General features: G+C 34.0%; 1 protein-coding gene across 37 annotated transcripts in view; it reads left to right on the forward strand.

Moving 5' to 3' along the window:
• The window catches only part of ZBTB20 (zinc finger and BTB domain containing 20), a 792,790-nt gene that overhangs the window by 39,019 nt on the left and 738,515 nt on the right, over nucleotides 1–15,256 (forward strand). For 15 of the 37 annotated variants that reach the window (XM_084991211.1, XM_084991231.1, XM_084991237.1 and 12 more), the window contains exon 1: nucleotides 8,646–8,779. The exons of the other annotated variants lie outside the window; for them this stretch is intronic. The gene's annotated coding sequence lies outside the window, so the exon portion shown is untranslated. Of the gene's footprint in view, nucleotides 1–8,645; nucleotides 8,780–15,256 lie in introns of those variants that run through there. 37 annotated transcript variants of the gene reach the window in all.

Raw genomic sequence — 15,256 nt, forward strand, 5'->3', positions numbered from 1 at the left:
TACAGATTTAATTATGGGCAGTGTTCTTCTCCTATTGATTACTAATAAAACTATTTCCTGTTGAGACACTCATTTTATGTTCATACTCTACATGGGTTTAAATGATGTTGAGAGTATTATTTGTGTTGTGGAAGTTCCAACTATTACATTTTAAATGGTAAAATGTCATCAGTTTGAAATAGAGTAGGACACTGCATTTAATATAGGGGTAAGTCTAAATTTGTGGGTATTCAACATAAAGTAGAATTTGTTTTGATAATTTGATGATTTTGAAATACTCAATTATTAAAATCTAATTTAATGTAATTCATTTCAAAAATTCTATTTTACAAGAATCCTGTAAACATATCTGATGCATTATACATTCTGATCATATATACTCTGATTCATGAGGCTTTCCTGTATTTGTTATTAATATAAATGAAGAAAATTAAGATTTTATGTAGATTATTTTTCAGAAACCTGATATGGATCTTTTATGTTTAAAAGGTTATAGTTGTAAACCTATAAATTATTTGGTTAAATGAACTTTCTTAAAAGTAAAAGATAATGTTTCTACCCATTTTGAATCATCCCTGTGGCCTCAGAGGAATTAGCAGGCTGTTATCATGCTGACTCTGTTATTAATAACTGGCTTCAATATTACTGGACAGATTGTCATTAGTGTTTCCAGCTCTAATCAGACTGGTTCATGGTATGTTTCTTTCATCACTTTTGAAAGTTTTTTATTTATATTCTGCTTTTCTTCTTTACTCTTTCTTTAAATTTTTTTGAGATATGTATACTTCTCAAATATATGTAAAATAAATATTGAAATTATATGGGAAATGCTTATGTTGTCAAACTTGTTTCTTATCATTAGTCTTTTTCCTAAAATTCCTTCCTAATCTCACCAGTTAGTTATTCTAGAAAAATTTTGAGGTCATTTTGTCAAGTCCCTCCAAATTCTGTTTGGATTGAGTTGAGGCCTGATTTTACCACTTATTAGCTATAAGATTTTGGGCCTCAGTTTCTTCATCTATAAGTGAAAATATTAACATTATATTTCTTACAATGCTGTTGGGAGGATTAGATGAGTTAGTGTATATTGCAGTAAACATGGTTACTAACATATTATGGTAGTGATAGCTTTTATTGTAAGTATGCATCTTTACTGATAGTAGCAACTTTTGTAGATTAGAAGAATATGGAGACTTAAGTTTTTGCACGTGGAGTCACCAGGCAGGAGAGGGGGATCTCACTAACATGCAGGACAAACAAGTAGCAATTAAGATGCTTCTTTTATATCATCTATGTAACTTTTATTTTTCCTGTAGAATACACTCTGTAGTTTGTTTCTTTCTCCTTGTGCGTTGAGTATAACCTATACATATGAATAAATTATTATGTAAGTGTTAGCTAGCATTGTTCTAGATTGTTTAGGAGAGAGGATTGAGCAGGGAGGAGGAAGAGTTAATGTTATATATAAAACATTTTAATATATAATAATATATAGTGTATATTAATATATAATGTAAATAATATATACTTGTATAATTAATATTTAATATATAATGTATAGATAATACATTTTTCTAGAGCCAGGGAGATGGTGAGAATGACATTTTTATGTTTTTTAATTCTTTGATTCATTTATTGTTTCTCAAAAGTACTCTTCTCTAAATTTCTGAAGGTATTCATATTACTTAAGATCAGGCTATAGAGGTAGTTACAGCAACATAATCATAATAATCTTGTAGTTCAGACATTCATCTCTGTACCTCTTTTCCACATGGTCATATTTCTCCTGTGTATTGCAAAAAAAAAATGTGATTGAGTCTTATCCATATCTGAGTCATCCTATATTAAAAATACTTTTGGCTTTTTGCTATTCACTGTTCACCATTTACTGGCCACTGTTCTCAGTGCCGCTGATCACTCCTTGGAACTCCTGGAGTATTTCTCTCTCCTTAAGAAGCTTCTATATTTGCAACGGCTACAGGATAGGAGTGAATATATGGTGGTACCTTTATTTTTCCATCTATTCCTTATTACACCATTAAACAGGGTTGTAGAATATATCAAGCTTTCCAGGTTTGTAGTGAAGAATATTTGCACTGCAAAAATGCAAACCTCCTAGAATTTAATATTAAGCATCACTCTTTCTAAAAAAATCTGTGGCCACTTTGACACTATGGAGTTTCTTACTGCCACCTTCCTTTCCTGTCATTCTCCTCCCTTCCTCCCCCTCTCATTTCTATGCTCCCCTACCTTCAACTTGTTATTAGTTTCCTTTGCAGCACACTTTAAATGCACAAGAGTTTTCAGGGCCCATCTTTGACCCTAAGCAGATTACCAAGGTGCTTTTCTCAAAGGATCTTGTTCCTCTGAGGAACTCTAAGGCTGATTTCAGACTTCCACTTGAACACTTAGTAGATATGAAGGAAATAATGGATAAATGAAATGTAAAGGGAAGCTGAATTTTCTTCTCAGAGATACGAATTAAAATTCAGCTAGCTATAGGGCAGTAGTACGTGTGTGTGTGTGTGTGTGTCCCTGAGCCTGCAGTATAAGGAAGTTCCCAGGCGAGGGATGGAACCTGTACCATAGCAGTGACAATGCTGGATCCTCAACCCACCGAGCCACAAGGGAACTCTAGGGCAATACCTTTTTCATTCAACATTTTATTATGAAAATTTTCAGACATATAAATGGAAAAACATTATTTTTTTGTCTACAATAACCCTTTTTTACAAGATCTTAAAGAATATGTTTTAATGTAATCTAACACATGCTAAAATGCTATTTACAGATTGTTTATGTCATCCTTACAACTCAAATTTATTAAAGTTTTTAATCAACCAAGTTTTATAAATCCCATATATTGTTGCTTTGTTTGTCCATTTGTTCAATCATTCATGTACTTTTAAAATTCATTTATTCAAGAAAATTTTATTGAGTTTCAACTATGTTCCAGGTGTTCCACAAGGTTTTAGGCTGACACACCTTAATAAATAGAGCCTCTATTCTGGGAGATTCCCTCAGTACAGTGGAGAAGAGAGGCATATTAAAGGACAGATATCTATAGCACTGCAAACAGTGTGATAAAGCTACTCCCAGTGATGTAGTTTACATGTAATGCTTTGCTTTTGTTTTAAACTTAAATATTTGTTGACTTGAATTGAAATTTGATATGCATCTCTTCCCTTATAAGAGTAAAACCAGTGGCTTACAATTAGTAAATTATAATTTATCTACAATCTCTTTTAGTTTTCCTTGGGACTGATGGGATACAGTTTTAAAACAGATGACCAAGATTAAGACTCATTATCTAATTAAGCCATATAGAATTGACTTTTAATGGTGGCCTCAGTGACTTAGTGTACTTAGTGTAACACTTACTCATTTTGTCCCACTAGTTCCCAACTTTGCTTTTCCACCCATGTATTGAGGCTAAGATTCTTTTCTGTCTATCATTGCAACATGACTCTTATTTTCACTTTTCCCTCTTCTTTTTCTTTTTAATCTGGGCCATAAATGTTTCTCTTGGGCATGTTTTTGTGAAAAATCTTAAACCATCTCAACGTTTTTTTCCTGGTCAGCCTCACAATTAACAGAAAATCATTAATAATCCCTGAGAAAAGATTGGCAAAAGTACACTTGAGATAGTGGTAAATGCTTTTGAAATTAGTTAACTTTCTTTTCAAAATTGAAAAAAAGTCTTGCCATTCATGTACTTTTGGAAGTATTCATTTGCCAAGTCAACAATCTTGGTTTTTTTAATTATTTTTGATTTTTTTACTAAGTACAGTGTATGGCAAAGTGATTCCGTATCCATACATATATGTTCTTTTTCATATTCTTTTCCATTATGATTTATTACAAGATATTGAATATAGTTTCCTGTGCCATACAGTATGATTTTGTTGTTTATCCAGTCTGTATATGTTTAAGAGTTTGCATCTGCTAATCCCAAACTCCCAGTACATTCCTCCTCCCACCCACCCTCCCCCTTGGCAACCATAAATTTGTTTTCTTTTTCTGTGAGTCTTTTTCTGTTTCATAAATAAGTAGACTTGTGTCATATTTTAGATTCCATGTATAAATGATATCACATGGTATTTGCTTTCTTTTTCTGCCAAGTCAACGATCTTTGGTCAAATTAATTTTTCCCTAAAATTAATGAAATTTTATGCTCCAGAGCAATAGCTATCACGGATTTCCACAATCATTTAAGAAGTACATGTACTGTGTACTTGTAGAAGACACTTTACTAAGCACCTTGGGAATAGTGGAAAAATTTTACTCAATAGATCTATAAATCACACTGAGAAAAATTATCTCCAATCTAACCTCAGTACCACCCCCTGCTACACACACACACACACACACACACACACACACACACACTCCTCTTTCATAAGACACATTTTACGTTTAGGTATTTATATTTATTTTTAAATTTTTATTTATTTATTTTTATTTTTATTTATTCATTTGTTTGTTTGTTTTTGCATTTTAGGGCTGCACCTGTAGCATATGGAAATTCCCAGGCCTGGGGTCGAATCAGATCTACAGCTGCCAGCCTACACCACAGCCACAGCAGTGTAGGATCTGAGCCATGTCTGCGACCTACACCACAGCTCACAGCAACCCCAGATCCTTAACCCATGGAGCGAGGCCAGGGATTGAACCTGCAGTCTCATGGATCCTAGTCGGTTTCATTAACCATTAAGCCATGAAGGGAACTCCCTATATTTATTTTTTTTAATTTCATTTTTAGCTTTTTGAGGGAAGAGCAGGAAGTTTAAGGAGATACATTACATGGGACATTACATTAAATAGTGGCAAGATTATTTGCTTACACTAATATTGTTCATACGCCTGTCCCTCACCAGCCTGTCAAGTCTTCACAAGCAGAAACTACATTACACGTATTATCTTCATTTTTCTCCCTCAAGTATGGTATATGGCACAAATGGGCACAAAATAAATACACATTCAGATAATGCAAAAAGATCGAGTAGGTAAATTCTTTCTTGTAGAACTAGACATTACTATAAAAGTCTTTAGAATATGTCTCTAAATAACTCAAAGTTAAACCGAACTGCCTAAAATCATTTAATATTATTCAGCATCTCTTACAAATCGTGTATAATTAAATTCTTGCTTTTTCTATGCTTTTCTCAGGCTATGGGAAACAGGAATTTCTTATTGTATTTTGTTTATTATTTATTTAGTTCTTTAAACATTTATTTGGATGTAATATTTGATACTTGAACTAAGGAACCCATAGAAATTGTGTATTTTTTTTTTCTTTTTTAAATACAGGGAATTCTGGAGAATAATCTATGAGAACTATAGATAATGCAAATAGGCTTTATGAATTGATAGTTACTGATTACAGGTTATTTTCCAGTGTAAGCAAATGGAAGCACATGTTTATGGACATTTGGTAACAAAGAAAACTGATTGAGTGGATTAGGTAAACTTAAATGGAGTTGCTAGATTCTCAACCCAAATGCATTGAGAGCTCTGGGTGTAAATTAGAAGGGCAGACTTACACTATACTGTGTTAGTAAGCAAGGTATGAGGAATCATCAGGCTGTATTACAACTGACTCAACCACAGAGTTTTATGGCTAGATGAAGCCTGAGCTAGCATTAGATATTGGAAGACAATATAATACAGGAATTAAGCACATGATCTCTAAACTAGACAGGTTGAGTTCAAATTACTGCTATGCTGTGTGATCTTGGACAAATACTTAACCTCTCTGTTTCTTCACCTGGGAAAGGCAACTGAAAACAATCTCTACCTCGTAGGATCATTATTAGGATTAATGAGTTAATAAATGCAAAGTACTTAGAACAGTACCCAGCACATAGTAAGGACTTAATCATTAACTATCATTGCAATCATTATTATGTTAACCAGTTCAGTTCCTTCCTTTTAAATTAAATTTTATTTATTTATTTTTTATGAAAAAGAGGATGATTACATGACCTGAGCAGGTTACACAAACTACTCATGGTGACACTAGTACTAAAACCAGTTTTTAACTCCCACTTTAGGATTTTTCTACAGGATGAAATTGCTCCATGGCATGTCAACATATTAAGCAATATAATAACTTTATAACTTCAGAGTCTGATGGTCAATTAGGTTTACTGTTTCACATGGTGTTATGGTTAACTTACAATACATAGGTTTTGAATCCCATCAGGGAAAGGATTTCTCAAACTCTAGAAAGTACTAAGAATGTATCATTTATTGTGCTTGGAATATAGTAAAATGTGCAGATATGGAGAAAGTGGTGAGTTGTGCATTTTTCACTAAGACAAAATATCTGTTTTTCTTTTTTAAAATTCAACTAGCTAGGTATTCTTTAGAAAAGGTGAATAGCCTTCATGGTCCTTTACACTCCTTTTAACTCCTGCTGGTAGAAATCAAATACTGTCTTCTTATTCCCCTTGGGTTAAAACAAACTAAACAAAACAAAAATACCTAGAACCCTGGTTTTAAAAGTCAGGACATACTAATATCTAATTTGAGTCAGTCTGTCAAATTGTATGGCTTGTGTGCTTTTTTAAGTGGCATTTTTCTTCATACATTTGAACAAAGCTTCAGAGAAACAGTAGGGCAATAGTAGAAAATCAGAATTGCTAGGCTGATCAGGAGGGGGCAAGATGCATGCTGGTACTTTAGGCACACTAAGGGAGTCTTAGAAAGGATTTTCTCAAGACATGTGACCAAAAGTAGGGGTCTGTTACATTCCCTTTCCTGTGTGTCTGTGCCGTCTTTATTAAGCAACTACCCTTGAGAGGAGTACAACACTTGCGGTACCAGAGAATTAGAATTTGTGGCTTACAGTGAGAATGGAGTGTCTGGACTCTTGGTTTCTTGCTATAATTTTCCCAGGACAGTTTGAGTATGTGTGGCCAGACATCACCTTCTAATTCCTATGCTATGGATTATTTACCCTTAAAAATAGCTAAAACGATACTGATTTCTGTTCTGAACATGACCCAAGATTTAATTGACATTCTAAAAGGTTTTTGTGAATCAGGTGAAGATGTAGTTAATCTACAAGTTGTATATTAAAGACATTAAGTTATTTTATTAACTGAAAACTGACTTTCAAATGAAGGAATTGATGCTCATAGTTAAGCAGCTTTGCTTATACGAAGAACACATCCTAATTTTTGAAGCATGGTAAAACACTAAACCATATAAAAAGGATGATTTTACAATTAATATACTTAATTATTGGTCCCCAAATGCAGGGTTTGAATTAGTCAGAATCAATCACATTTTTCATTTTTATGTAATTTTATTTAGAATATTTAACCTCTATTATAATGTTTCTAAATCCCCTCTAAAGGACATACAGCTCAAACTGTATAGAGATATTTTAAGAAAGGTGACTGTCTGGGTAGACATGAAGAGTCTAGTTTTAAAAAACTGGGGGACAAGGAGAAGGGCTGGAAACTAGTTCTGTTTTCTGATCTTTATAATTCTATAGCTGTAAATATATCACTATGGGAGAAAAGGCACCTGGGAGTGGGGAAGGGGGTAAGGAAACGTGATGGTGTGAAGAATGCAATATCAGCATTACTTTGGTTCTGGCATGTAGAAAAAAAAAAATGATTAGAGGCATCAGACAAAGAAAAACAGTTTTTTTTTTTTTCTTTTAGGGAAGCTTTATTTAGAAGCATTGATTATTTTTATTTTTTCCTCCTAATAAAAGAATGAGGAGTTTCTGCTATGGTTTCAGATCCATATTCTTTGAAATCTTGTGATGGAAGGTCTTTACGAGATTTATTTCTGTTGTAACACTGTGTACTATATGCATTGCACCTGTTCACACAGAGCACGTTGCATTGTGATGTTTGTACAGATAGATGCTTCAAATAAGAAACCAATCTGCTTTCTTCTAGAGTACCAATCTATTAGTTACTTAATTAAACTTAATTCCGTTTTTGTGTGCAGTTTCGCTTATGGTCTTGATTTATTTACTGAGCAATGATTTCTTCTCTGCAATTATCAGTTTGTCTGAGATCAGTTTTCCTATTGTATGGAGTCTGTTTCTTTCAGAGCCTCCTTTAAGACTGCTCTGACTTCAAAATCATTACTAGGCTTTTGTCAGAGCAGATTTGTTGACACTCTTTTCACATTAAAAAAAATTTTAAAGATTGCACAAATAAGCTGTGTATTTCACTATTTCCTGCTAATATGCAAAAAATGTATTTATGATAATTACATGTACTGTGTGCCAGAACTGAAACAATACATTCCTCATAATGGAGCATAAATAAAGAAGGTGGAGCCAGCTGCTCTTAAACTGTTTATTTGCAAGCAGTAATGATATAGAGAATATACCTTTTTTCACTCTGTTAGTCTGGCAATACTGAACCTGTTGCTGCATTAGACGAGTTGCATTTTGCTGGATAGGGGAAGGAGGGCTGTCTGCTGTCTGGTAGGAGGGCTTTGTCTGTGCCTTTCTCTCTCTGTTTCTTTCTGTTTTTCTTTCTCTCTGTCTCCTCTTCTCTCTCACTCGCTTGCTTGCTCTGTCTCTGTCTCTCTCTCCCTCTCTGCCCCCCCTCTCCCTCCCTCTCTCTTGCTCTCTCTCTCTCTTCCCGTCTCTGTGGTTTGTAAGGTAGGTTGCAGTGTGTGTATATACACAACATCAAGAGCAGGAAAATGGACTCATTAGGGAGGCAGGCAGTCATTACCACTCACACTGTACTTCCAGGGAGACACCGATTATGAGAAGAGAAACTCAGCGCTGGGGAAGAAGGTAGGGCAGACAACTTTCATAAAAAAAAAAATCCTGCTCCCTCAATCCCCCCTCTACCTATCATCTCCTTTAGCCCCAAATGCTTTTATTCTTTCTACCTTGAATTTTAATTTCCAGATTTAAGTTTGACATAGCTATTGCTAGCTTAAATTTGGAACATCTATAGGAGGCCTATCCTCTACTAATTTTTTTCCTACTTATTTAAGGGTGTGCCCTTGTGATTTAGTTTAATTACTTTAAAAATAATTACAAACAAACCTATTTTTCTCACTAAAGTGCCAAATAAATCAGAATCTTTCACTCTTTTATAACAGACCCCTCCGTATGTTTGTTAGTCTCTTTGCTTTTCTTGTCTATGCAATTCCATCTGTCTGTCTATATATCATGTTGTCCTTATTTATTGCTAACTGGTTTTGTTAGTTATGTGCCAATGAGTTTTAGCTGCAGTGACAGTGTGTGGGTATTACTAAAGTGAGACTCTTGTTCTTTGTTTTACATTGAAGTTTAAAGTCCATATGTACAGTTTAAATCCTTGAAGCAGGTTGAATACTTTTTGCCAGTGTATTTATTTGGTGGCATTGGCCATAAGGTGAGGGGTTGTCCACTCAGGGTGGGTAAAAATCTAGTAATTATTTTTATTATTACACACTCTTCTATATTACATCTAGGGGTGTGTTTTGAAAGGAATAAGGTACTCAGTTTTGTAACTTTTATTTTGCAGATGGACTTTTACATTTATAGGGATATCACTGGTTAGTAAGAATGCAAACTTTCTTAACAAGCAGTTTTTATCCTAGGACAGTTTCCTTTTAGTCTGTTACTGTTTATTTATGCTTGGGGAGGGAGGAGTAGGGGGCTGGCCATCTTTTTACAAAGTGGAAGCTATGAAGTGTATCAGGCCATCTTGTGCAACAACTGTAAGTATTCATTTAACATTTCGGCGACTATAAATAAGGTATTTGTTATTTCAAACATAGTTTTGAGGTGCTTTCTTTTTCCTTTATTATTTACTTTTCTTTTTTATGTTGGGAAAAGTTGTATTCACAACTAGCTGACATTGTTGAAGAGTTTTCCCAGAACAGTGCTCTTCAAAATTCAAAGTAGTTAAATAGGTCCATTTGAAATGGTCTCCTAATGGAGTTTTATTTAGATTTGTCTGAAAGTAAAACTGCTATTCATTTGATAAAAATTAAGTCAGGTGGTAAGATATGCAAATGTTTTCAGCATGCACATTGGCAATGATAGAAAATGGATGCTAATCTATAGAGATCTTTGATAATAACAATCACCTTTTTCATAATAAATTATTTATTTACTAGAAGTGGCAGACTTTTTTTTTTTCCTTCTTCTTCTTCTTCTTTTTTTTTTTTAATTCCATTAGGCCTCTCTGACAACACAAAGAAGTCCATAAAGCAATATTCTTAACCCACCTGGGACGCTAGAGCAGATTCCCAAACACATTCTCAAGGTTCAAACATAGCAAAATGTTTATTAAAAATCCATTATTCCAAGAGGGTGGTGAACTTTTGCTAAGTCTTTTTTTCTCTTTCTTTTAAAAAATTTATTCAGAGACTTTTAATTTGCTTATGTTGCCTAAACTGTCTTTTAAGCTGGAAGGCCAGCTTTGACCAAGAGTAGTACAAATGCTGAGTACAGTCAGGTCCAATCAGGGGACTTTGAGGGTAGTCTATTGAAAGTCTGTGTTAATATGGTATGCGATATATGTGTGATTTTCCTCCATTTCAGACTCCTGCCCCCAAAATTTGTTTTAAAACTAATATATCAAAAGTGTGCATGTCTCACGCACCTGTCATTTTCTATATCAACATTGTGAGACCTGCCTAAATTCTACTCTTTTTTTCAAAGGAAATCTTTAATGTGTTTCTTGTCTAGCAATTCTCTTTTTCTGTACAAATGTATATGAGGAGATACATGTGTGCATATATGTACATTTATGTACATAGTCTTATACAGGTATGGATAAAGAAATCAGATTCTTTGCAGACATGACATCTTAAAATTTCATATTAAGCATATTTATGTTAATTAGAAGCAAACAAAAAACAAAGAGGTTTTTAAGGGAAGATAAGAATTTCTTTTTACCTTCTAGAAAGAATAAAAGAGTAAATAAACATTTAGTCATTTTTATGGTTGGCTTGATTTTTAGAATGTGTGTATGTTTTCTTTTGCATTATAATTCTTAGCCTTCAGTAGATCTAAAATATTTTTAGTATGAAAAAATAATCTTAGCCTTTTCTGGGAGGGACTGTCACAATCAAAATACAGCAGGATATTATAAAATGTGCATAAGTAAACTTAAAACCAGTGTACTCTACTATATAGGGATTTGGAAACCTGAAAGGCTTGCGTCACAGGAGGGCTATAGAGTGCCGGAAGAATTCATTAACCAGCCTTGCTGGTTATGGTGGGCTTTTCCTTTCAGCACATGAAATCTGCCTGTTGAAAGCCCTGAAGTCTTGGTCAGGTCACAGTGTGTTTCGTTTTAATGTTGGAGCAGACAGTTATCTAACACACCCACATGAGGAAGTGCTCTAAAGCAGTTATTTCATGCTTCGCCATGCCCTGTAGCTAAAACAATTTGGTACTGAGTGACGTGTGTGCTTTTTAACTCTTATTCGATGAAAATCAGCTTTGGCTCCTTGAAAAGGACCAAAACGGTGGAATGCAAGACAGTGTGATTCAAATGCTAAGCACATGCTGATTTAAACTTCTTTTCTTTAACGTAAGGGAAGAAACACTGTGGTTATTTTTAATATAAAGATTATATAGCAATTTCTTAGATTTTATTAAGATTTCAAAACTTTTGAGTACTTTCCTTCTTCACATTTTTCTCCTGAAGCCTACATTCATCAAAAGGATAGCAGCTGCATTCGTCCCCCTGAAATGTGAACAAATAAATGATATTCCTGCTTATTTATCTATTTTTGAATTTTAATGATTAGTCCTTGTGCTAATTAACAAATTCCTATATTCATAAAATCTGGCACTTCATAAATATCCAATTGTGTGATTATTTACACATGTTCTGGCTTTCTATAAATATTAAAATTATCAGGAATGTGTTCATAAAACTTTCCCAAGCTTGAGTAGTAGCTAGTCTGCTGCCATTTAAGAAGTCGAGTTCCTACCAGGGCAAATGCTTTTCCCTAGAGTCTGGCAAAGTGTGTGGAAGCAGCATCTGGCTGATAGCGCCTACTAGTGATCTTTCTGGCAAAAGGAAGGACTGATGTTGACACTCTTTGAATGCTGCTAGTTCCAATCTTCTTCAGTTTCAAGGCTGGCCTCTTTAGGTCTAAAAGTTGATAATGGATATTAGAGCTGACTTGTCCTGGAGGCCACTTTAGAAATACATTTCAATAAACTACATTTTTCAGTGGAAAATTTACTTTAATTTATATAAAAAATAAAATAGTGCGTTCATCCTAAATTCCTTTGCCAGTGAGAATCTAATTAGTATAAAAAGTTGCATGGCGCTAAAAAGAAAACCTAAGTATTTTAATTCATATGGCCATGTAACTGTTGCAAGCACATTATAGAAATTATGTATTACTCACATAGAAATAGTTCATTCTACATCAAGGACAATAAACACTAGCAGTTGAGCAAATGCGTATGTGCCAAAGTTATTATTAAATTAGGAATCAACCGTTTTAGATGATTTTTTTCATATTGTATAAGCTATTTTGGCTAGCTTATGCAACCTCTAGATATTATTTACAATGTTATTGGAGTCAGTAATGGCCATTTGATTCTTTGCTCCAAATTTTCAAATCACATATATGATTTCTGGGTTATTTGGCAAAACTCAAAATTTACAATTTTCTTAAAAACCTATGTTTCATGCATTTTCATTGCTTAAGTAATTTCTAGCATTTTGAGGAATCCTCAGGGATTATAGCCAGTGCCAAATAACAAGGAAAATCCTTTTAATTCTTTACCAAAGCCCCAAAGGCAGTATCTATATCCTTGAAATTCTAGAGGATGCTTGAATTCATATGTTTTCCTGTACCATAGATACTATACATTCAATCATCAAATAACATCAATGCCAATTATGTTTAATGTATCAAAATATGTTCTTTGAGTTCTTTTACTTCTAATTTAAACATAGGCAATCTTCTGGGGCTGTGGGGAGAAATAATGCCATCTATTAGTGCTATCATGTATGTGTAACCGCTACAGCAGATTTTGGAAACAACATATATAAGAAAAAAAGGCTTTTCTGCCACTCTAGATGTTCAACTATAATAATGAATAAGTAGTATGCTATTTCTGCACTAAACTGTGGAAGAGTTATGCTCAACTTTGGCTTCATAACCTCTCTTCTACTTCAGGATCAAGACTTTTTGTGATTCTACAGTTCATTTGAAAGTAATTATCTTGAGGATGTGGACCTTGGCTTACTGGAATTTTTTGACACTCAACTGAAATTTCAGCTTTGGGTGTTCTGTAGGTCAGTTAACTAAGGCAAGGCTTATATAACTGCTTTAACTTAGGAAAAGTTAGCTACTGACTTCCAAGTGAGGATACTGAGACAGGAGCAATGGCTGAATTCATTGATCCAAATAGCAGTTGGAAGCTGAAGGTATTACTATTAATTTCTTAATATTAAGTTTTACCTTTGAAACTTTGATGTACAGGGTGGTAATTATAATATGACTATCTTCTTAATAGTAGGAATAATTTCGGCACTGAATATTTCTGTGTCTCCAGGTATGATGAATTTAACATGCACGTTACACATTATGCATTTGAAATGTTAAGAATTTATTTGAAAGCTTTTCATAGTAAATAACTAATGTAAGGATTTGCATTTTACAAATATAAAACTATTTAATGGAGTTTGGGGCTTTTGGAAATTAAAAAGATGACCAATAAATTAAAACCAAAAATGGTGATAGTTAGGAATCTTTTTTTTTTTTTTTTTTTTTATCTTTTTCCCTTTTCTAGGGCTGTTCCCTCGGCATATGGAGGTTCCCAGGCTAGGGGTCCACTCGGAGCCGTAGTCACTGGCCTATTCCAGAGCCACAGCAACGCGGGATCCGAGCCGCGTCTGCAACCTACACCACAGCTCACAGCAACGCCGGATCTTTAACCCACTGAGCAAGGCCAGGGATCGAACCTGCAACCTCATGGTTCCTGGTCAGATTCGTTAACCACTGAGCCACGACGGGAACTCCATAGTCAGGAATCTTATACATAATAGTATTATTTTGTTCGTTAGAAATTTTTAATTGAAATTTTTTCTAAAACCATGTTTGAATTTAAATTATTTAAATTTTAATTTCTCTAATGTTTAGAAGACTAGTTTTTAACTGAGTCTGAATATTTTGTATTTTTACCTTACCTTTCAGAAATGTTCTCAGAATTACTGTTGTAATCAAATTGTGATTTGTTGTTGGCAAATTCCTTTTATAGTGTGAGCTTCTTTCCAGTAAATGAAATGCAAGTGGGAAAATATTTAAATGATGTTGTCAGCTTTCTCAGGTACCAAATTAAAACTTAGTAAAAACAAAAAAAAAAAAAGAAAGGAAAAAAACTATTACTAGCAAAGAACTATGAATGCCTTCAGTTGTGTCATTTTTCTGATAGATTGAATGCATAGATATGAAAACTATGTGGTTATTACAAACAAACAAAACTCCCTTATTTCAACATCAAGGCATTTTAACAGTGAGAATATGGTCCTCTCTTATATTATTTAAATAGGAATTAGTCAGATATAATCTTAAGGTAGCTTTATGGTGTTGGATTTGTTGTTGTTGTTAAATACTGGACACATTAAAATTCTTTTTGGCCTGGTAAATGTACTTCGGGTCTGCACATATTTGTGATGTCTCCATCTTCTTGGTTGTTTGCACTTGTTAGCACAGCTTTAGATTGAGTAAAAAGATCTGGAATATTCCTTATTTTTTTCTATTTCCTCAAATCAACAGAGATATTTGTCCTTCACCTCATCTCTAGAGGAGAGAAGAATTGAGATGATTAAAAGCAAATGGAGATAAGAATATAAGTAAAGCTGAGGGTGGAGAGAGGAGGAGCTTTTGAAGCTTCTAAATGTGTAAGTGTGATGAAAGAAAACAATTTTCTCTCCAACCCACAATAAAAGCCATCTGACCTATTGGACACAGCGCTCTCTTTTCCCTATGCCTATTTAAAACAGATCTATCTAAATTTCCCCTCTACTCCAAGACAGCGTTCAGGGGTACTGCCTAGAGGAGCATATAGAAGAGAAAGTCACATTTCTAATATAGTTACTGCCAGGTTTCCTTCATACCTTTTTCCTTTAAAGCCTTGGTTTGGAGTTGTGAGCAGATTTTTGTAGTTGGTGGACAGATTTCATTTATTTTAAAAAGAAAACTTCCCAACAAAGCATTCCATAGGCATGCCACAAAACAGCATCATGAGTTTAATTAAATGGATGTAATGATCAACTAAGTTTGTGTGTATATTTAT

Source organism: Sus scrofa, chromosome 13, assembly GCF_054392235.1.
Source record: "Sus scrofa isolate SSC_HxYL_T2T_F1_AM1 chromosome 13, Sscrofa_HxYL_maternal_Yorkshire_Landrace_v2.0, whole genome shotgun sequence".
Classification (NCBI taxonomy): Eukaryota; Metazoa; Chordata; class Mammalia; order Artiodactyla; family Suidae; genus Sus; species Sus scrofa.